The sequence below is a fragment of the Microcebus murinus genome, unplaced genomic scaffold (genome assembly GCF_040939455.1).
Source record: "Microcebus murinus isolate Inina unplaced genomic scaffold, M.murinus_Inina_mat1.0 scaf023_hap2_Mmur4.0, whole genome shotgun sequence".
In the NCBI taxonomy this organism is placed as follows: domain Eukaryota; kingdom Metazoa; phylum Chordata; class Mammalia; order Primates; family Cheirogaleidae; genus Microcebus; species Microcebus murinus.
Window position 1 is genome coordinate 890 of NW_027438969.1, and position 22497 is coordinate 23386.

Sequence of the window (22497 nt, forward strand, 5' to 3'; positions counted from 1 at the left end):
CCCTGCCACCCCGGGAACACGGCTGCAGGCCCCGGCCCTTCCCACCTCCTCCTCCTCCTCCTCTTCCCCCCCCCCGCCCCCCCCCGACATGGCACAGGGCTCAGAGACACCTCAGACTCTTGCTACCCAAAGTGCAAAGGGCATCAGTTGCTCCTCTAACCCCCCCCCCCCCGCCCAGCAGACCGCGTTGTCCAGCCAGCCCCCGGGCCTCCCTGGGGTGCCCAGCACAAAAGCGCAGACACCCACCGGACCCTCAATCTCAGCTTTCGGATGTTTTTGCCACTCTAAGGACCCGCAGGCCAGCTGGGCCTTCGGGCAGGACAGAGAGCCCCGGAATCCGACGTGGAGAGCTGCGTGTACGTCCCCATCAGGAGGCGGTCCCCACCTCCGCGACTCTCCCCTTGCGGGGAGCGGCAGCCGCAGGGCCTCAGGGAAGACACCAGGCTGGGTCCCCGCGGCACAGCGGGGGCCCCGCACGCGACTTAGGGACGGCTGCTGGAGACTGCTGCGGCCACCCTGCTGCCGGGTTTCTGGAGGGCTTCCTGGAAGCAGCGTCCACACCAAGCCCTTGGAAGGCCCAGGCGACGGAGGAGCCGGTCAGGCAGGGGCCGAGGACGGTGAGAGGCCGGACGGGCGGGAAGGAGCATGTCAGGCAGGGGCAGAGGACGGTGACAGGCCGGGCGGGAAGGAGCCGGTCAGGCGGGGGCCCGGGACAGTGACGGGCCTGGGCCTGGCCGGGGAGGAGTGCGTCAGGCAGGGGCAGAGGACACGGGCTGGGTAAGGGTTAGGGTGACAGTTAGGGCACAATTCACACAATCGCAAAGATGTGGAAGCGACCCGAGTGCCCATCCATCCAGGAGTGCATTAATAAAATGTGGCGCGTGGACACCACGGAGTGCCATTGGGCTGTGAGGAGCAGCGGTGAGAGGGCGCCTCTCGTGTTCTCCTGGCCAGAGCTGGAACCCGTTCCAGTAAGCCAAGTATCCCAAGAATGGACACACGAGCGCCCCGTGAGCGCGCTCACCAGCAAATGGGTACGAACGGATGGACACCTAAGTGGACAGAGAGGAATCACCTTCATCATCGGGTGGGTGTCGGGCGGGTGGGGGGAGGGGAGGGGCATACACCTCCATTAGGAATGGGGTGGGTGCGCACCGACTGGGGGATGGGCGCACTTGAAGCTCTGACCCGAGGGGGGAGGCTGGGAGAGGGCAACGTACCCGACCTTAACATTGGTGCCCCCACAATACGCTGGAACAACATGAGAGGTAAATGAATAAGAACACAGGGGGGAGGGGGGCACGGGCAACACATGTCACCTGAATACTTGTACTCCCATCATCTGCTTGAAAAGAGAGAGAAAAGAAAATGCAATGAGAGAGGTAAGAGACACTTTTTAAAAATAACGACTCCAAAGAGAAAAGTAAAAGGAGGCCTGTGGAGCAGGTCTGGGTGTGACTCCGGATCCCCCAACATCAGCTGCCACCACCAAAGATTCCTACGTGGAGCCCATAGAACCCCAAAAGCAACGGGACGAGTTCTGGTCCCATACTCCCTCAAAATGACATCCTGGCCTCCTTCTGGAACTCCCTCCCCTCTCAGACTCTCAAGGTTTCCTCCAGCGTGTCGGTTCCCACAGAGCAGACCTTTGGTCTGAGACCTGACAGTCCAGATGCCACGCATGCTGCCGCGTGGCGGCGGTGTCGCGGCTTGGGACAAGAGGAGGCCCCACGGTGCGGGCTGGGGCGCCAGGCACCCCACGGCGGGCGCTGAGGGTGGGGGTGACCCCCACCCCGGGCCGCCGCCGCGCTCCCAGAAAGGGGACAGAACAAGAGGCAAAAAAAAAAAAAAAAGAAGAAGAAGAAGCCTACGGCACCCGGTATTCCCAGGCGGTCTTCTCCCATCCAAGTACTAACCAGGCCCGACCCTGCTTAGCTTCCGAGACCAGAGGAGACCGGGGGGCGTTCAGGGTGGTGTGGCCCTAGACGGCGGAGGGCGCCCCTGCCCCGCTCAAGATCCCAGCGTCTCTGCGCTTCCCCGCCGCCTCCTCCCGCCCCAGGCCCCGCGCCCGGCCGGGCCTGTTGAGTTCGCCGGCCGGGTCCGGCGGGCTCCGAGGGACGGGGGTGACGGGCCGGGCCGGGCGGCCGGGGCGGGGGGCTGTCTCTCTCTCCACACACACACACTCACACTCACTCACACTCACACAAGATGCGCCTCCACGGCTGGACCCGCCAAGGTGGAGCCCTCCCAGCCCCCCTCGTCTCCTCGCCTGGCCTCCTTCACCTACCCGCTGCCCACCCCCAGCGCGTCGCCGCCGCTGACTGCGCACGCGCGCACCGGCACCGGGCGCTCGCCCTTTGACCCCAGCCAGGGGCCGCCCTCCCCCACAACCCCTTTCAGCTGTGCCCCCCGCCCTGTGGGCGGGCTGCCGCCTATTCCCCCGGGCCAGGGCTGGGGCACAGCGCAAGGGGGAGGGGAGCGAGTGTATGGGGCATCTCTCTCTGGGGATGTGTCCCATGGGTGGGGTGGGGTGGGGTGGGGTGGCGTGGTTTGTGGGGCGCTGAAGAAATCAGTCCCCTCCATCTCCTACCTCTGGAAAACGCCCAAGCCCTTGGAGAACTGCCGGCACCGCGACCGTGGGGGCCGGGACCCTCCTCTGTGTCCTCCTGTGGCCCGGTCCAAGGGGCCTGGGCCTGGCCGGGGCTGCATTGGACCCCGACCACCCTGGCGTGTGGACTCGCTAAAAATCGGCGATTAGATATTGGATTCCAGCTTCCTTGAGGTCATTTCACTAATGAGTGCACCGGAAAGAGTTTCCTAATCCATCTGTGAGGGTGGCAACTGAAAGAGAATTTGAAAGCTGACAGAATAGGCGAGGGAAGGCATAGGAGATTTCCACACCCAGCAAGGAAGACTTTCCCGAAATGGAAGAAAGAAAGGAGCAAACAGAGACACCGGTAGCCCGCCCGGAAAAGAGTCTGCCCCTGAGAGAAAGTACCCTGACCAGGTTCTCCCGTGGGTGGGTGGCCAGCTAGCGGCATTCAGAAGAGCGAGGCCCGCAGTCTGTGCGGAAGACACCTGCACTCGGGTGTGTGTGGCGGCACGATTCACAAGCAGCTCCAGATGTTAAACCAAGGAGAAGCCAGGGAGTTCCCAACGCCCCAGGTGTCCTCAGCCCACGACTGGCTGCTGTGGGAATGCGAAGCCCGGCTCCTTGTCTCAGAGCGGGACAACCAGGAGGTGTGACGTACACCCCGGGGTTCCCAGGAGGATCAGGCTGAAGCTGGGACTTGGCCTCAAAGTGTCCCCTCGCATGGCCACCCCCTTCCCCTTCCTGCTCCTCTACTCCTGGTGCCCCTCCATCCAGGGGCCAGACCTTAAAGAGTCACCGCAAGAGAATCCTGGTCCCCAAGGAGCCTTCTGGGGGACCGGTGCTGAGAGAGGTTGTGGGCATGGCCCGCTGGGGCTCTGCCCGACCCAGGGCTGAGAGATGCAACCTCCCAGCTCTGGGTCCCTGCAGGAAGCGTTGGCAAGCACAGGGCCGGTCCTCCAAAGGCCCAGGTGCAGGGAGCCCAGGCCAAGCAGCCTGTGGAAGAAGCCACTTGCCCTGCCACCCCGGGAACACGGCTGCAGGCCCCGGCCCTTCCCACCTCCTCCTCCTCCTCCTCTTCCCCCCCCCGCCCCCCCCCGACATGGCACAGGGCTCAGAGACACCTCAGACTCTTGCTACCCAAAGTGCAAAGGGCATCAGTTGCTCCTCTAACCCCCCCCCCCCCGCCCAGCAGACCGCGTTGTCCAGCCAGCCCCCGGGCCTCCCTGGGGTGCCCAGCACAAAAGCGCAGACACCCACCGGACCCTCAATCTCAGCTTTCGGATGTTTTTGCCACTCTAAGGACCCGCAGGCCAGCTGGGCCTTCGGGCAGGACAGAGAGCCCCGGAATCCGACGTGGAGAGCTGCGTGTACGTCCCCATCAGGAGGCGGTCCCCACCTCCGCGACTCTCCCCTTGCGGGGAGCGGCAGCCGCAGGGCCTCAGGGAAGACACCAGGCTGGGTCCCCGCGGCACAGCGGGGGCCCCGCACGCGACTTAGGGACGGCTGCTGGAGACTGCTGCGGCCACCCTGCTGCCGGGTTTCTGGAGGGCTTCCTGGAAGCAGCGTCCACACCAAGCCCTTGGAAGGCCCAGGCGACGGAGGAGCCGGTCAGGCAGGGGCCGAGGACGGTGAGAGGCCGGACGGGCGGGAAGGAGCATGTCAGGCAGGGGCAGAGGACGGTGACAGGCCGGGCGGGAAGGAGCCGGTCAGGCGGGGGCCCGGGACAGTGACGGGCCTGGGCCTGGCCGGGGAGGAGTGCGTCAGGCAGGGGCAGAGGACACGGGCTGGGTAAGGGTTAGGGTGACAGTTAGGGCACAATTCACACAATCGCAAAGATGTGGAAGCGACCCGAGTGCCCATCCATCCAGGAGTGCATTAATAAAATGTGGCGCGTGGACACCACGGAGTGCCATTGGGCTGTGAGGAGCAGCGGTGAGAGGGCGCCTCTCGTGTTCTCCTGGCCAGAGCTGGAACCCGTTCCAGTAAGCCAAGTATCCCAAGAATGGACACACGAGCGCCCCGTGAGCGCGCTCACCAGCAAATGGGTACGAACGGATGGACACCTAAGTGGACAGAGAGGAATCACCTTCATCATCGGGTGGGTGTCGGGCGGGTGGGGGGAGGGGAGGGGCATACACCTCCATTAGGAATGGGGTGGGTGCGCACCGACTGGGGGATGGGCGCACTTGAAGCTCTGACCCGAGGGGGGAGGCTGGGAGAGGGCAACGTACCCGACCTTAACATTGGTGCCCCCACAATACGCTGGAACAACATGAGAGGTAAATGAATAAGAACACAGGGGGGAGGGGGGCACGGGCAACACATGTCACCTGAATACTTGTACTCCCATCATCTGCTTGAAAAGAGAGAGAAAAGAAAATGCAATGAGAGAGGTAAGAGACACTTTTTAAAAATAACGACTCCAAAGAGAAAAGTAAAAGGAGGCCTGTGGAGCAGGTCTGGGTGTGACTCCGGATCCCCCAACATCAGCTGCCACCACCAAAGATTCCTACGTGGAGCCCATAGAACCCCAAAAGCAACGGGACGAGTTCTGGTCCCATACTCCCTCAAAATGACATCCTGGCCTCCTTCTGGAACTCCCTCCCCTCTCAGACTCTCAAGGTTTCCTCCAGCGTGTCGGTTCCCACAGAGCAGACCTTTGGTCTGAGACCTGACAGTCCAGATGCCACGCATGCTGCCGCGTGGCGGCGGTGTCGCGGCTTGGGACAAGAGGAGGCCCCACGGTGCGGGCTGGGGCGCCAGGCACCCCACGGCGGGCGCTGAGGGTGGGGGTGACCCCCACCCCGGGCCGCCGCCGCGCTCCCAGAAAGGGGACAGAACAAGAGGCAAAAAAAAAAAAAAAAGAAGAAGAAGAAGCCTACGGCACCCGGTATTCCCAGGCGGTCTTCTCCCATCCAAGTACTAACCAGGCCCGACCCTGCTTAGCTTCCGAGACCAGAGGAGACCGGGGGGCGTTCAGGGTGGTGTGGCCCTAGACGGCGGAGGGCGCCCCTGCCCCGCTCAAGATCCCAGCGTCTCTGCGCTTCCCCGCCGCCTCCTCCCGCCCCAGGCCCCGCGCCCGGCCGGGCCTGTTGAGTTCGCCGGCCGGGTCCGGCGGGCTCCGAGGGACGGGGGTGACGGGCCGGGCCGGGCGGCCGGGGCGGGGGGCTGTCTCTCTCTCCACACACACACACTCACACTCACTCACACTCACACAAGATGCGCCTCCACGGCTGGACCCGCCAAGGTGGAGCCCTCCCAGCCCCCCTCGTCTCCTCGCCTGGCCTCCTTCACCTACCCGCTGCCCACCCCCAGCGCGTCGCCGCCGCTGACTGCGCACGCGCGCACCGGCACCGGGCGCTCGCCCTTTGACCCCAGCCAGGGGCCGCCCTCCCCCACAACCCCTTTCAGCTGTGCCCCCCGCCCTGTGGGCGGGCTGCCGCCTATTCCCCCGGGCCAGGGCTGGGGCACAGCGCAAGGGGGAGGGGAGCGAGTGTATGGGGCATCTCTCTCTGGGGATGTGTCCCATGGGTGGGGTGGGGTGGGGTGGGGTGGCGTGGTTTGTGGGGCGCTGAAGAAATCAGTCCCCTCCATCTCCTACCTCTGGAAAACGCCCAAGCCCTTGGAGAACTGCCGGCACCGCGACCGTGGGGGCCGGGACCCTCCTCTGTGTCCTCCTGTGGCCCGGTCCAAGGGGCCTGGGCCTGGCCGGGGCTGCATTGGACCCCGACCACCCTGGCGTGTGGACTCGCTAAAAATCGGCGATTAGATATTGGATTCCAGCTTCCTTGAGGTCATTTCACTAATGAGTGCACCGGAAAGAGTTTCCTAATCCATCTGTGAGGGTGGCAACTGAAAGAGAATTTGAAAGCTGACAGAATAGGCGAGGGAAGGCATAGGAGATTTCCACACCCAGCAAGGAAGACTTTCCCGAAATGGAAGAAAGAAAGGAGCAAACAGAGACACCGGTAGCCCGCCCGGAAAAGAGTCTGCCCCTGAGAGAAAGTACCCTGACCAGGTTCTCCCGTGGGTGGGTGGCCAGCTAGCGGCATTCAGAAGAGCGAGGCCCGCAGTCTGTGCGGAAGACACCTGCACTCGGGTGTGTGTGGCGGCACGATTCACAAGCAGCTCCAGATGTTAAACCAAGGAGAAGCCAGGGAGTTCCCAACGCCCCAGGTGTCCTCAGCCCACGACTGGCTGCTGTGGGAATGCGAAGCCCGGCTCCTTGTCTCAGAGCGGGACAACCAGGAGGTGTGACGTACACCCCGGGGTTCCCAGGAGGATCAGGCTGAAGCTGGGACTTGGCCTCAAAGTGTCCCCTCGCATGGCCACCCCCTTCCCCTTCCTGCTCCTCTACTCCTGGTGCCCCTCCATCCAGGGGCCAGACCTTAAAGAGTCACCGCAAGAGAATCCTGGTCCCCAAGGAGCCTTCTGGGGGACCGGTGCTGAGAGAGGTTGTGGGCATGGCCCGCTGGGGCTCTGCCCGACCCAGGGCTGAGAGATGCAACCTCCCAGCTCTGGGTCCCTGCAGGAAGCGTTGGCAAGCACAGGGCCGGTCCTCCAAAGGCCCAGGTGCAGGGAGCCCAGGCCAAGCAGCCTGTGGAAGAAGCCACTTGCCCTGCCACCCCGGGAACACGGCTGCAGGCCCCGGCCCTTCCCACCTCCTCCTCCTCCTCCTCTTCCCCCCCCGCCCCCCCCCCCCGACATGGCACAGGGCTCAGAGACACCTCAGACTCTTGCTACCCAAAGTGCAAAGGGCATCAGTTGCTCCTCTAACCCCCCCCCCCGCCCAGCAGACCGCGTTGTCCAGCCAGCCCCCGGGCCTCCCTGGGGTGCCCAGCACAAAAGCGCAGACACCCACCGGACCCTCAATCTCAGCTTTCGGATGTTTTTGCCACTCTAAGGACCCGCAGGCCAGCTGGGCCTTCGGGCAGGACAGAGAGCCCCGGAATCCGACGTGGAGAGCTGCGTGTACGTCCCCATCAGGAGGCGGTCCCCACCTCCGCGACTCTCCCCTTGCGGGGAGCGGCAGCCGCAGGGCCTCAGGGAAGACACCAGGCTGGGTCCCCGCGGCACAGCGGGGGCCCCGCACGCGACTTAGGGACGGCTGCTGGAGACTGCTGCGGCCACCCTGCTGCCGGGTTTCTGGAGGGCTTCCTGGAAGCAGCGTCCACACCAAGCCCTTGGAAGGCCCAGGCGACGGAGGAGCCGGTCAGGCAGGGGCCGAGGACGGTGAGAGGCCGGACGGGCGGGAAGGAGCATGTCAGGCAGGGGCAGAGGACGGTGACAGGCCGGGCGGGAAGGAGCCGGTCAGGCGGGGGCCCGGGACAGTGACGGGCCTGGGCCTGGCCGGGGAGGAGTGCGTCAGGCAGGGGCAGAGGACACGGGCTGGGTAAGGGTTAGGGTGACAGTTAGGGCACAATTCACACAATCGCAAAGATGTGGAAGCGACCCGAGTGCCCATCCATCCAGGAGTGCATTAATAAAATGTGGCGCGTGGACACCACGGAGTGCCATTGGGCTGTGAGGAGCAGCGGTGAGAGGGCGCCTCTCGTGTTCTCCTGGCCAGAGCTGGAACCCGTTCCAGTAAGCCAAGTATCCCAAGAATGGACACACGAGCGCCCCGTGAGCGCGCTCACCAGCAAATGGGTACGAACGGATGGACACCTAAGTGGACAGAGAGGAATCACCTTCATCATCGGGTGGGTGTCGGGCGGGTGGGGGGAGGGGAGGGGCATACACCTCCATTAGGAATGGGGTGGGTGCGCACCGACTGGGGGATGGGCGCACTTGAAGCTCTGACCCGAGGGGGGAGGCTGGGAGAGGGCACGTACCCGACCTTAACATTGGTGCCCCCACAATACGCTGGAACAACATGAGAGGTAAATGAATAAGAACACAGGGGGGAGGGGGGCACGGGCAACACATGTCACCTGAATACTTGTACTCCCATCATCTGCTTGAAAAGAGAGAGAAAAGAAAATGCAATGAGAGAGGTAAGAGACACTTTTTAAAAATAACGACTCCAAAGAGAAAAGTAAAAGGAGGCCTGTGGAGCAGGTCTGGGTGTGACTCCGGATCCCCCAACATCAGCTGCCACCACCAAAGATTCCTACGTGGAGCCCATAGAACCCCAAAAGCAACGGGACGAGTTCTGGTCCCATACTCCCTCAAAATGACATCCTGGCCTCCTTCTGGAACTCCCTCCCCTCTCAGACTCTCAAGGTTTCCTCCAGCGTGTCGGTTCCCACAGAGCAGACCTTTGGTCTGAGACCTGACAGTCCAGATGCCACGCATGCTGCCGCGTGGCGGCGGTGTCGCGGCTTGGGACAAGAGGAGGCCCCACGGTGCGGGCTGGGGCGCCAGGCACCCCACGGCGGGCGCTGAGGGTGGGGGTGACCCCCACCCCGGGCCGCCGCCGCGCTCCCAGAAAGGGGACAGAACAAGAGGCAAAAAAAAAAAAAAAAAGAAGAAGAAGAAGCCTACGGCACCCGGTATTCCCAGGCGGTCTTCTCCCATCCAAGTACTAACCAGGCCCGACCCTGCTTAGCTTCCGAGACCAGAGGAGACCGGGGGGCGTTCAGGGTGGTGTGGCCCTAGACGGCGGAGGGCGCCCCTGCCCCGCTCAAGATCCCAGCGTCTCTGCGCTTCCCCGCCGCCTCCTCCCGCCCCAGGCCCCGCGCCCGGCCGGGCCTGTTGAGTTCGCCGGCCGGGTCCGGCGGGCTCCGAGGGACGGGGGTGACGGGCCGGGCCGGGCGGCCGGGGCGGGGGGCTGTCTCTCTCTCCACACACACACACTCACACTCACTCACACTCACACAAGATGCGCCTCCACGGCTGGACCCGCCAAGGTGGAGCCCTCCCAGCCCCCCTCGTCTCCTCGCCTGGCCTCCTTCACCTACCCGCTGCCCACCCCCAGCGCGTCGCCGCCGCTGACTGCGCACGCGCGCACCGGCACCGGGCGCTCGCCCTTTGACCCCAGCCAGGGGCCGCCCTCCCCCACAACCCCTTTCAGCTGTGCCCCCCGCCCTGTGGGCGGGCTGCCGCCTATTCCCCCGGGCCAGGGCTGGGGCACAGCGCAAGGGGGAGGGGAGCGAGTGTATGGGGCATCTCTCTCTGGGGATGTGTCCCATGGGTGGGGTGGGGTGGGGTGGGGTGGCGTGGTTTGTGGGGCGCTGAAGAAATCAGTCCCCTCCATCTCCTACCTCTGGAAAACGCCCAAGCCCTTGGAGAACTGCCGGCACCGCTACCGTGGGGGCCGGGACCCTCCTCTGTGTCCTCCTGTGGCCCGGTCCAAGGGGCCTGGGCCTGGCCGGGGCTGCATTGGACCCCGACCACCCTGGCGTGTGGACTCGCTAAAAATCGGCGATTAGATATTGGATTCCAGCTTCCTTGAGGTCATTTCACTAATGAGTGCACCGGAAAGAGTTTCCTAATCCATCTGTGAGGGTGGCAACTGAAAGAGAATTTGAAAGCTGACAGAATAGGCGAGGGAAGGCATAGGAGATTTCCACACCCAGCAAGGAAGACTTTCCCGAAATGGAAGAAAGAAAGGAGCAAACAGAGACACCGGTAGCCCGCCCGGAAAAGAGTCTGCCCCTGAGAGAAAGTACCCTGACCAGGTTCTCCCGTGGGTGGGTGGCCAGCTAGCGGCATTCAGAAGAGCGAGGCCCGCAGTCTGTGCGGAAGACACCTGCACTCGGGTGTGTGTGGCGGCACGATTCACAAGCAGCTCCAGATGTTAAACCAAGGAGAAGCCAGGGAGTTCCCAACGCCCCAGGTGTCCTCAGCCCACGACTGGCTGCTGTGGGAATGCGAAGCCCGGCTCCTTGTCTCAGAGCGGGACAACCAGGAGGTGTGACGTACACCCCGGGGTTCCCAGGAGGATCAGGCTGAAGCTGGGACTTGGCCTCAAAGTGTCCCCTCGCATGGCCACCCCCTTCCCCTTCCTGCTCCTCTACTCCTGGTGCCCCTCCATCCAGGGGCCAGACCTTAAAGAGTCACCGCAAGAGAATCCTGGTCCCCAAGGAGCCTTCTGGGGGACCGGTGCTGAGAGAGGTTGTGGGCATGGCCCGCTGGGGCTCTGCCCGACCCAGGGCTGAGAGATGCAACCTCCCAGCTCTGGGTCCCTGCAGGAAGCGTTGGCAAGCACAGGGCCGGTCCTCCAAAGGCCCAGGTGCAGGGAGCCCAGGCCAAGCAGCCTGTGGAAGAAGCCACTTGCCCTGCCACCCCGGGAACACGGCTGCAGGCCCCGGCCCTTCCCACCTCCTCCTCCTCCTCCTCTTCCCCCCCCCGCCCCCCCCCGACATGGCACAGGGCTCAGAGACACCTCAGACTCTTGCTACCCAAAGTGCAAAGGGCATCAGTTGCTCCTCTAACCCCCCCCCCCCCGCCCAGCAGACCGCGTTGTCCAGCCAGCCCCCGGGCCTCCCTGGGGTGCCCAGCACAAAAGCGCAGACACCCACCGGACCCTCAATCTCAGCTTTCGGATGTTTTTGCCACTCTAAGGACCCGCAGGCCAGCTGGGCCTTCGGGCAGGACAGAGAGCCCCGGAATCCGACGTGGAGAGCTGCGTGTACGTCCCCATCAGGAGGCGGTCCCCACCTCCGCGACTCTCCCCTTGCGGGGAGCGGCAGCCGCAGGGCCTCAGGGAAGACACCAGGCTGGGTCCCCGCGGCACAGCGGGGGCCCCGCACGCGACTTAGGGACGGCTGCTGGAGACTGCTGCGGCCACCCTGCTGCCGGGTTTCTGGAGGGCTTCCTGGAAGCAGCGTCCACACCAAGCCCTTGGAAGGCCCAGGCGACGGAGGAGCCGGTCAGGCAGGGGCCGAGGACGGTGAGAGGCCGGACGGGCGGGAAGGAGCATGTCAGGCAGGGGCAGAGGACGGTGACAGGCCGGGCGGGAAGGAGCCGGTCAGGCGGGGGCCCGGGACAGTGACGGGCCTGGGCCTGGCCGGGGAGGAGTGCGTCAGGCAGGGGCAGAGGACACGGGCTGGGTAAGGGTTAGGGTGACAGTTAGGGCACAATTCACACAATCGCAAAGATGTGGAAGCGACCCGAGTGCCCATCCATCCAGGAGTGCATTAATAAAATGTGGCGCGTGGACACCACGGAGTGCCATTGGGCTGTGAGGAGCAGCGGTGAGAGGGCGCCTCTCGTGTTCTCCTGGCCAGAGCTGGAACCCGTTCCAGTAAGCCAAGTATCCCAAGAATGGACACACGAGCGCCCCGTGAGCGCGCTCACCAGCAAATGGGTACGAACGGATGGACACCTAAGTGGACAGAGAGGAATCACCTTCATCATCGGGTGGGTGTCGGGCGGGTGGGGGGAGGGGAGGGGCATACACCTCCATTAGGAATGGGGTGGGTGCGCACCGACTGGGGGATGGGCGCACTTGAAGCTCTGACCCGAGGGGGGAGGCTGGGAGAGGGCAACGTACCCGACCTTAACATTGGTGCCCCCACAATACGCTGGAACAACATGAGAGGTAAATGAATAAGAACACAGGGGGGAGGGGGGCACGGGCAACACATGTCACCTGAATACTTGTACTCCCATCATCTGCTTGAAAAGAGAGAGAAAAGAAAATGCAATGAGAGAGGTAAGAGACACTTTTTAAAAATAACGACTCCAAAGAGAAAAGTAAAAGGAGGCCTGTGGAGCAGGTCTGGGTGTGACTCCGGATCCCCCAACATCAGCTGCCACCACCAAAGATTCCTACGTGGAGCCCATAGAACCCCAAAAGCAACGGGACGAGTTCTGGTCCCATACTCCCTCAAAATGACATCCTGGCCTCCTTCTGGAACTCCCTCCCCTCTCAGACTCTCAAGGTTTCCTCCAGCGTGTCGGTTCCCACAGAGCAGACCTTTGGTCTGAGACCTGACAGTCCAGATGCCACGCATGCTGCCGCGTGGCGGCGGTGTCGCGGCTTGGGACAAGAGGAGGCCCCACGGTGCGGGCTGGGGCGCCAGGCACCCCACGGCGGGCGCTGAGGGTGGGGGTGACCCCCACCCCGGGCCGCCGCCGCGCTCCCAGAAAGGGGACAGAACAAGAGGCAAAAAAAAAAAAAAAAGAAGAAGAAGAAGCCTACGGCACCCGGTATTCCCAGGCGGTCTTCTCCCATCCAAGTACTAACCAGGCCCGACCCTGCTTAGCTTCCGAGACCAGAGGAGACCGGGGGGCGTTCAGGGTGGTGTGGCCCTAGACGGCGGAGGGCGCCCCTGCCCCGCTCAAGATCCCAGCGTCTCTGCGCTTCCCCGCCGCCTCCTCCCGCCCCAGGCCCCGCGCCCGGCCGGGCCTGTTGAGTTCGCCGGCCGGGTCCGGCGGGCTCCGAGGGACGGGGGTGACGGGCCGGGCCGGGCGGCCGGGGCGGGGGGCTGTCTCTCTCTCCACACACACACACTCACACTCACTCACACTCACACAAGATGCGCCTCCACGGCTGGACCCGCCAAGGTGGAGCCCTCCCAGCCCCCCTCGTCTCCTCGCCTGGCCTCCTTCACCTACCCGCTGCCCACCCCCAGCGCGTCGCCGCCGCTGACTGCGCACGCGCGCACCGGCACCGGGCGCTCGCCCTTTGACCCCAGCCAGGGGCCGCCCTCCCCCACAACCCCTTTCAGCTGTGCCCCCCGCCCTGTGGGCGGGCTGCCGCCTATTCCCCCGGGCCAGGGCTGGGGCACAGCGCAAGGGGGAGGGGAGCGAGTGTATGGGGCATCTCTCTCTGGGGATGTGTCCCATGGGTGGGGTGGGGTGGGGTGGGGTGGCGTGGTTTGTGGGGCGCTGAAGAAATCAGTCCCCTCCATCTCCTACCTCTGGAAAACGCCCAAGCCCTTGGAGAACTGCCGGCACCGCTACCGTGGGGGCCGGGACCCTCCTCTGTGTCCTCCTGTGGCCCGGTCCAAGGGGCCTGGGCCTGGCCGGGGCTGCATTGGACCCCGACCACCCTGGCGTGTGGACTCGCTAAAAATCGGCGATTAGATATTGGATTCCAGCTTCCTTGAGGTCATTTCACTAATGAGTGCACCGGAAAGAGTTTCCTAATCCATCTGTGAGGGTGGCAACTGAAAGAGAATTTGAAAGCTGACAGAATAGGCGAGGGAAGGCATAGGAGATTTCCACACCCAGCAAGGAAGACTTTCCCGAAATGGAAGAAAGAAACGAGCAAACAGAGACACCGGTAGCCCGCCCGGAAAAGAGTCTGCCCCTGAGAGAAAGTACCCTGACCAGGTTCTCCCGTGGGTGGGTGGCCAGCTAGCGGCATTCAGAAGAGCGAGGCCCGCAGTCTGTGCGGAAGACACCTGCACTCGGGTGTGTGTGGCGGCACGATTCACAAGCAGCTCCAGATGTTAAACCAAGGAGAAGCCAGGGAGTTCCCAACGCCCCAGGTGTCCTCAGCCCACGACTGGCTGCTGTGGGAATGCGAAGCCCGGCTCCTTGTCTCAGAGCGGGACAACCAGGAGGTGTGACGTACACCCCGGGGTTCCCAGGAGGATCAGGCTGAAGCTGGGACTTGGCCTCAAAGTGTCCCCTCGCATGGCCACCCCCTTCCCCTTCCTGCTCCTCTACTCCTGGTGCCCCTCCATCCAGGGGCCAGACCTTAAAGAGTCACCGCAAGAGAATCCTGGTCCCCAAGGAGCCTTCTGGGGGACCGGTGCTGAGAGAGGTTGTGGGCATGGCCCGCTGGGGCTCTGCCCGACCCAGGGCTGAGAGATGCAACCTCCCAGCTCTGGGTCCCTGCAGGAAGCGTTGGCAAGCACAGGGCCGGTCCTCCAAAGGCCCAGGTGCAGGGAGCCCAGGCCAAGCAGCCTGTGGAAGAAGCCACTTGCCCTGCCACCCCGGGAACACGGCTGCAGGCCCGGCCCTTCCCACCTCCTCCTCCTCCTCCTCTTCCCCCCCCGCCCCCCCCCCCCGACATGGCACAGGGCTCAGAGACACCTCAGACTCTTGCTACCCAAAGTGCAAAGGGCATCAGTTGCTCCTCTAACCCCCCCCCCCGCCCAGCAGACCGCGTTGTCCAGCCAGCCCCCGGGCCTCCCTGGGGTGCCCAGCACAAAAGCGCAGACACCCACCGGACCCTCAATCTCAGCTTTCGGATGTTTTTGCCACTCTAAGGACCCGCAGGCCAGCTGGGCCTTCGGGCAGGACAGAGAGCCCCGGAATCCGACGTGGAGAGCTGCGTGTACGTCCCCATCAGGAGGCGGTCCCCACCTCCGCGACTCTCCCCTTGCGGGGAGCGGCAGCCGCAGGGCCTCAGGGAAGACACCAGGCTGGGTCCCCGCGGCACAGCGGGGGCCCCGCACGCGACTTAGGGACGGCTGCTGGAGACTGCTGCGGCCACCCTGCTGCCGGGTTTCTGGAGGGCTTCCTGGAAGCAGCGTCCACACCAAGCCCTTGGAAGGCCCAGGCGACGGAGGAGCCGGTCAGGCAGGGGCCGAGGACGGTGAGAGGCCGGACGGGCGGGAAGGAGCATGTCAGGCAGGGGCAGAGGACGGTGACAGGCCGGGCGGGAAGGAGCCGGTCAGGCGGGGGCCCGGGACAGTGACGGGCCTGGGCCTGGCCGGGGAGGAGTGCGTCAGGCAGGGGCAGAGGACACGGGCTGGGTAAGGGTTAGGGTGACAGTTAGGGCACAATTCACACAATCGCAAAGATGTGGAAGCGACCCGAGTGCCCATCCATCCAGGAGTGCATTAATAAAATGTGGCGCGTGGACACCACGGAGTGCCATTGGGCTGTGAGGAGCAGCGGTGAGAGGGCGCCTCTCGTGTTCTCCTGGCCAGAGCTGGAACCCGTTCCAGTAAGCCAAGTATCCCAAGAATGGACACACGAGCGCCCCGTGAGCGCGCTCACCAGCAAATGGGTACGAACGGATGGACACCTAAGTGGACAGAGAGGAATCACCTTCATCATCGGGTGGGTGTCGGGCGGGTGGGGGGAGGGGAGGGGCATACACCTCCATTAGGAATGGGGTGGGTGCGCACCGACTGGGGGATGGGCGCACTTGAAGCTCTGACCCGAGGGGGGAGGCTGGGAGAGGGCAACGTACCCGACCTTAACATTGGTGCCCCCACAATACGCTGGAACAACATGAGAGGTAAATGAATAAGAACACAGGGGGGAGGGGGGCACGGGCAACACATGTCACCTGAATACTTGTACTCCCATCATCTGCTTGAAAAGAGAGAGAAAAGAAAATGCAATGAGAGAGGTAAGAGACACTTTTTAAAAATAACGACTCCAAAGAGAAAAGTAAAAGGAGGCCTGTGGAGCAGGTCTGGGTGTGACTCCGGATCCCCCAACATCAGCTGCCACCACCAAAGATTCCTACGTGGAGCCCATAGAACCCCAAAAGCAACGGGACGAGTTCTGGTCCCATACTCCCTCAAAATGACATCCTGGCCTCCTTCTGGAACTCCCTCCCCTCTCAGACTCTCAAGGTTTCCTCCAGCGTGTCGGTTCCCACAGAGCAGACCTTTGGTCTGAGACCTGACAGTCCAGATGCCACGCATGCTGCCGCGTGGCGGCGGTGTCGCGGCTTGGGACAAGAGGAGGCCCCACGGTGCGGGCTGGGGCGCCAGGCACCCCACGGCGGGCGCTGAGGGTGGGGGTGACCCCCACCCCGGGCCGCCGCCGCGCTCCCAGAAAGGGGACAGAACAAGAGGCAAAAAAAAAAAAAAAAGAAGAAGAAGAAGCCTACGGCACCCGGTATTCCCAGGCGGTCTTCTCCCATCCAAGTACTAACCAGGCCCGACCCTGCTTAGCTTCCGAGACCAGAGGAGACCGGGGGGCGTTCAGGGTGGTGTGGCCCTAGACGGCGGAGGGCGCCCCTGCCCCGCTCAAGATCCCAGCGTCTCTGCGCTTCCCCGCCGCCTCCTCCCGCCCCAGGCCCCGCGCCCGGCCGGGCCTGTTGAGTTCGCCGGCCGGGTCCGGCGGGCTCCGAGGGACGGGGGTGACGGGCCGGGCCGGGCGGCCGGGGCGGGGGGCTGTCTCTCTCTCCACACACACACACTCACACTCACTCACACTCACACAAGATGCGCCTCCACGGCTGGACCCGCCAAGGTGGAGCCCTCCCAGCCCCCCTCGTCTCCTCGCCTGGCCTCCTTCACCTACCCGCTGCCCACCCCCAGCGCGTCGCCGCCGCTGACTGCGCACGCGCGCACCGGCACCGGGCGCTCGCCCTTTGACCCCAGCCAGGGGCCGCCCTCCCCCACAACCCCTTTCAGCTGTGCCCCCCGCCCTGTGGGCGGGCTGCCGCCTATTCCCCCGGGCCAGGGCTGGGGCACAGCGCAAGGGGGAGGGGAGCGAGTGTATGGGGCATCTCTCTCTGGGGATGTGTCCCATGGGTGGGGTGGGGTGGGGTGGGGTGGCGTGGTTTGTGGGGCGCTGAAGAAATCAGTCCCCTCCATCTCCTACCTCTGGAAAACGCCCAAGCCCTTGGAGAACTGCCGGCACCGCTACCGTGGGGGCCGGGACCCTCCTCTGTGTCCTCCTGTGGCCCGGTCCAAGGGGCCTGGGCCTGGCCGGGGCTGCATTGGACCCCGACCACCCTGGCGTGTGGACTCGCTAAAAATCGGCGATTAGATATTGGATTCCAGCTTCCTTGAGGTCATTTCACTAATGAGTGCACCGGAAAGAGTTTCCTAATCCATCTGTGAGGGTGGCAACTGAAAGAGAATTTGAAAGCTGACAGAATAGGCGAGGGAAGGCATAGGAGATTTCCACACCCAGCAAGGAAGACTTTCCCGAAATGGAAGAAAGAAAGGAGCAAACAGAGACACCGGTAGCCCGCCCGGAAAAGAGTCTGCCCCTGAGAGAAAGTACCCTGACCAGGTTCACCCGTGGGTGGGTGGCCAGCTAGCGGCATTCAGAAGAGCGAGGCCCGCAGTCTGTGCGGAAGACACCTGCACTCGGGTGTGTGTGGCGGCACGATTCACAAGCAGCTCCAGATGTTAAACCAAGGAGAAGCCAGGGAGTTCCCAACGCCCCAGGTGTCCTCAGCCCACGACTGGCTGCTGTGGGAATGCGAAGCCCGGCTCCTTGTCTCAGAGCGGGACAACCAGGAGGTGTGACGTACACCCCGGGGTTCCCAGGAGGATCAGGCTGAAGCTGGGACTTGGCCTCAAAGTGTCCCCTCGCATGGCCACCCCCTTCCCCTTCCTGCTCCTCTACTCCTGGTGCCCCTCCATCCAGGGGCCAGACCTTAAAGAGTCACCGCAAGAGAATCCTGGTCCCCAAGGAGCCTTCTGGGGGACCGGTGCTGAGAGAGGTTGTGGGCATGGCCCGCTGGGGCTCTGCCCGACCCAGGGCTGAGAGATGCAACCTCCCAGCTCTGGGTCCCTGCAGGAAGCGTTGGCAAGCACAGGGCCGGTCCTCCAAAGGCCCAGGTGCAGGGAGCCCAGGCCAAGCAGCCTGTGGAAGAAGCCACTTGCCCTGCCACCCCGGGAACACGGCTGCAGGCCCCGGCCCTTCCCACCTCCTCCTCCTCCTCCTCTTCCCCCCCCCGCCCCCCCCCCGACATGGCACAGGGCTCAGAGACACCTCAGACTCTTGCTACCCAAAGTGCAAAGGGCATCAGTTGCTCCTCTAACCCCCCCCCCCCCGCCCAGCAGACCGCGTTGTCCAGCCAGCCCCCGGGCCTCCCTGGGGTGCCCAGCACAAAAGCGCAGACACCCACCGGACCCTCAATCTCAGCTTTCGGATGTTTTTGCCACTCTAAGGACCCGCAGGCCAGCTGGGCCTTCGGGCAGGACAGAGAGCCCCGGAATCCGACGTGGAGAGCTGCGTGTACGTCCCCATCAGGAGGCGGTCCCCACCTCCGCGACTCTCCCCTTGCGGGGAGCGGCAGCCGCAGGGCCTCAGGGAAGACACCAGGCTGGGTCCCCGCGGCACAGCGGGGGCCCCGCACGCGACTTAGGGACGGCTGCTGGAGACTGCTGCGGCCACCCTGCTGCCGGGTTTCTGGAGGGCTTCCTGGAAGCAGCGTCCACACCAAGCCCTTGGAAGGCCCAGGCGACGGAGGAGCCGGTCAGGCAGGGGCCGAGGACGGTGAGAGGCCGGACGGGCGGGAAGGAGCATGTCAGGCAGGGGCAGAGGACGGTGACAGGCCGGGCGGGAAGGAGCCGGTCAGGCGGGGGCCCGGGACAGTGACGGGCCTGGGCCTGGCCGGGGAGGAGTGCGTCAGGCAGGGGCAGAGGACACGGGCTGGGTAAGGGTTAGGGTGACAGTTAGGGCACAATTCACACAATCGCAAAGATGTGGAAGCGACCCGAGTGCCCATCCATCCAGGAGTGCATTAATAAAATGTGGCGCGTGGACACCACGGAGTGCCATTGGGCTGTGAGGAGCAGCGGTGAGAGGGCGCCTCTCGTGTTCTCCTGGCCAGAGCTGGAACCCGTTCCAGTAAGCCAAGTATCCCAAGAATGGACACACGAGCGCCCCGTGAGCGCGCTCACCAGCAAATGGGTACGAACGGATGGACACCTAAGTGGACAGAGAGGAATCACCTTCATCATCGGGTGGGTGTCGGGCGGGTGGGGGGAGGGGAGGGGCATACACCTCCATTAGGAATGGGGTGGGTGCGCACCGACTGGGGGATGGGCGCACTTGAAGCTCTGACCCGAGGGGGGAGGCTGGGAGAGGGCAACGTACCCGACCTTAACATTGGTGCCCCCACAATACGCTGGAACAACATGAGAGGTAAATGAATAAGAACACAGGGGGGAGGGGGGCACGGGCAACACATGTCACCTGAATACTTGTACTCCCATCATCTGCTTGAAAAGAGAGAGAAAAGAAAATGCAATGAGAGAGGTAAGAGACACTTTTTAAAAATAACGACTCCAAAGAGAAAAGTAAAAGGAGGCCTGTGGAGCAGGTCTGGGTGTGACTCCGGATCCCCCAACATCAGCTGCCACCACCAAAGATTCCTACGTGGAGCCCATAGAACCCCAAAAGCAACGGGACGAGTTCTGGTCCCATACTCCCTCAAAATGACATCCTGGCCTCCTTCTGGAACTCCCTCCCCTCTCAGACTCTCAAGGTTTCCTCCAGCGTGTCGGTTCCCACAGAGCAGACCTTTGGTCTGAGACCTGACAGTCCAGATGCCACGCATGCTGCCGCGTGGCGGCGGTGTCGCGGCTTGGGACAAGAGGAGGCCCCACGGTGCGGGCTGGGGCGCCAGGCACCCCACGGCGGGCGCTGAGGGTGGGGGTGACCCCCACCCCGGGCCGCCGCCGCGCTCCCAGAAAGGGGACAGAACAAGAGGCAAAAAAAAAAAAAAAAGAAGAAGAAGAAGCCTACGGCACCCGGTATTCCCAGGCGGTCTTCTCCCATCCAAGTACTAACCAGGCCCGACCCTGCTTAGCTTCCGAGACCAGAGGAGACCGGGGGGCGTTCAGGGTGGTGTGGCCCTAGACGGCGGAGGGCGCCCCTGCCCCGCTCAAGATCCCAGCGTCTCTGCGCTTCCCCGCCGCCTCCTCCCGCCCCAGGCCCCGCGCCCGGCCGGGCCTGTTGAGTTCGCCGGCCGGGTCCGGCGGGCTCCGAGGGACGGGGGTGACGGGCCGGGCCGGGCGGCCGGGGCGGGGGGCTGTCTCTCTCTCCACACACACACACTCACACTCACTCACACTCACACAAGATGCGCCTCCACGGCTGGACCCGCCAAGGTGGAGCCCTCCCAGCCCCCCTCGTCTCCTCGCCTGGCCTCCTTCACCTACCCGCTGCCCACCCCCAGCGCGTCGCCGCCGCTGACTGCGCACGCGCGCACCGGCACCGGGCGCTCGCCCTTTGACCCCAGCCAGGGGCCGCCCTCCCCCACAACCCCTTTCAGCTGTGCCCCCCGCCCTGTGGGCGGGCTGCCGCCTATTCCCCCGGGCCAGGGCTGGGGCACAGCGCAAGGGGGAGGGGAGCGAGTGTATGGGGCATCTCTCTCTGGGGATGTGTCCCATGGGTGGGGTGGGGTGGGGTGGGGTGGCGTGGTTTGTGGGGCGCTGAAGAAATCAGTCCCCTCCATCTCCTACCTCTGGAAAACGCCCAAGCCCTTGGAGAACTGCCGGCACCGCGACCGTGGGGGCCGGGACCCTCCTCTGTGTCCTCCTGTGGCCCGGTCCAAGGGGCCTGGGCCTGGCCGGGGCTGCATTGGACCCCGACCACCCTGGCGTGTGGACTCGCTAAAAATCGGCGATTAGATATTGGATTCCAGCTTCCTTGAGGTCATTTCACTAATGAGTGCACCGGAAAGAGTTTCCTAATCCATCTGTGAGGGTGGCAACTGAAAGAGAATTTGAAAGCTGACAGAATAGGCGAGGGAAGGCATAGGAGATTTCCACACCCAGCAAGGAAGACTTTCCCGAAATGGAAGAAAGAAACGAGCAAACAGAGACACCGGTAGCCCGCCCGGAAAAGAGTCTGCCCCTGAGAGAAAGTACCCTGACCAGGTTCTCCCGTGGGTGGGTGGCCAGCTAGCGGCATTCAGAAGAGCGAGGCCCGCAGTCTGTGCGGAAGACACCTGCACTCGGGTGTGTGTGGCGGCACGATTCACAAGCAGCTCCAGATGTTAAACCAAGGAGAAGCCAGGGAGTTCCCAACGCCCCAGGTGTCCTCAGCCCACGACTGGCTGCTGTGGGAATGCGAAGCCCGGCTCCTTGTCTCAGAGCGGGACAACCAGGAGGTGTGACGTACACCCCGGGGTTCCCAGGAGGATCAGGCTGAAGCTGGGACTTGGCCTCAAAGTGTCCCCTCGCATGGCCACCCCCTTCCCCTTCCTGCTCCTCTACTCCTGGTGCCCCTCCATCCAGGGGCCAGACCTTAAAGAGTCACCGCAAGAGAATCCTGGTCCCCAAGGAGCCTTCTGGGGGACCGGTGCTGAGAGAGGTTGTGGGCATGGCCCGCTGGGGCTCTGCCCGACCCAGGGCTGAGAGATGCAACCTCCCAGCTCTGGGTCCCTGCAGGAAGCGTTGGCAAGCACAGGGCCGGTCCTCCAAAGGCCCAGGTGCAGGGAGCCCAGGCCAAGCAGCCTGTGGAAGAAGCCACTTGCCCTGCCACCCCGGGAACACGGCTGCAGGCCCCGGCCCTTCCCACCTCCTCCTCCTCCTCCTCTTCCCCCCCCCGCCCCCCCCCGACATGGCACAGGGCTCAGAGACACCTCAGACTCTTGCTACCCAAAGTGCAAAGGGCATCAGTTGCTCCTCTAACCCCCCCCCCCGCCCAGCAGACCGCGTTGTCCAGCCAGCCCCCGGGCCTCCCTGGGGTGCCCAGCACAAAAGCGCAGACACCCACCGGACCCTCAATCTCAGCTTTCGGATGTTTTTGCCACTCTAAGGACCCGCAGGCCAGCTGGGCCTTCGGGCAGGACAGAGAGCCCCGGAATCCGACGTGGAGAGCTGCGTGTACGTCCCCATCAGGAGGCGGTCCCCACCTCCGCGACTCTCCCCTTGCGGGGAGCGGCAGCCGCAGGGCCTCAGGGAAGACACCAGGCTGGGTCCCCGCGGCACAGCGGGGGCCCCGCACGCGACTTAGGGACGGCTGCTGGAGACTGCTGCGGCCACCCTGCTGCCGGGTTTCTGGAGGGCTTCCTGGAAGCAGCGTCCACACCAAGCCCTTGGAAGGCCCAGGCGACGGAGGAGCCGGTCAGGCAGGGGCCGAGGACGGTGAGAGGCCGGACGGGCGGGAAGGAGCATGTCAGGCAGGGGCAGAGGACGGTGACAGGCCGGGCGGGAAGGAGCCGGTCAGGCGGGGGCCCGGGACAGTGACGGGCCTGGGCCTGGCCGGGGAGGAGTGCGTCAGGCAGGGGCAGAGGACACGGGCTGGGTAAGGGTTAGGGTGACAGTTAGGGCACAATTCACACAATCGCAAAGATGTGGAAGCGACCCGAGTGCCCATCCATCCAGGAGTGCATTAATAAAATG

At 64.1% G+C, this 22497-nt stretch overlaps 6 pseudogenes; all 6 read right to left on the reverse strand.

Annotated features, from left to right (window-relative positions):
* Positions 1 to 1864: 1864 nt before the first annotated feature.
* On the reverse strand, positions 1865 to 1987 carry LOC142867914 (uncharacterized; annotated as a pseudogene).
* A 3481-nt stretch (positions 1988 to 5468) lies between these two features.
* On the reverse strand, positions 5469 to 5591 carry LOC142867915 (uncharacterized; annotated as a pseudogene).
* A 3481-nt stretch (positions 5592 to 9072) lies between these two features.
* Positions 9073 to 9195, reverse strand: LOC142867916 (uncharacterized; annotated as a pseudogene).
* A 3481-nt stretch (positions 9196 to 12676) lies between these two features.
* Positions 12677 to 12799, reverse strand: LOC142867918 (uncharacterized; annotated as a pseudogene).
* Positions 12800 to 16279: 3480 nt separating this feature from the next.
* On the reverse strand, positions 16280 to 16402 carry LOC142867919 (uncharacterized; annotated as a pseudogene).
* A 3482-nt stretch (positions 16403 to 19884) lies between these two features.
* LOC142867920 (uncharacterized) lies at positions 19885 to 20007 on the reverse strand (annotated as a pseudogene).
* Positions 20008 to 22497: the final 2490 nt, after the last annotated feature.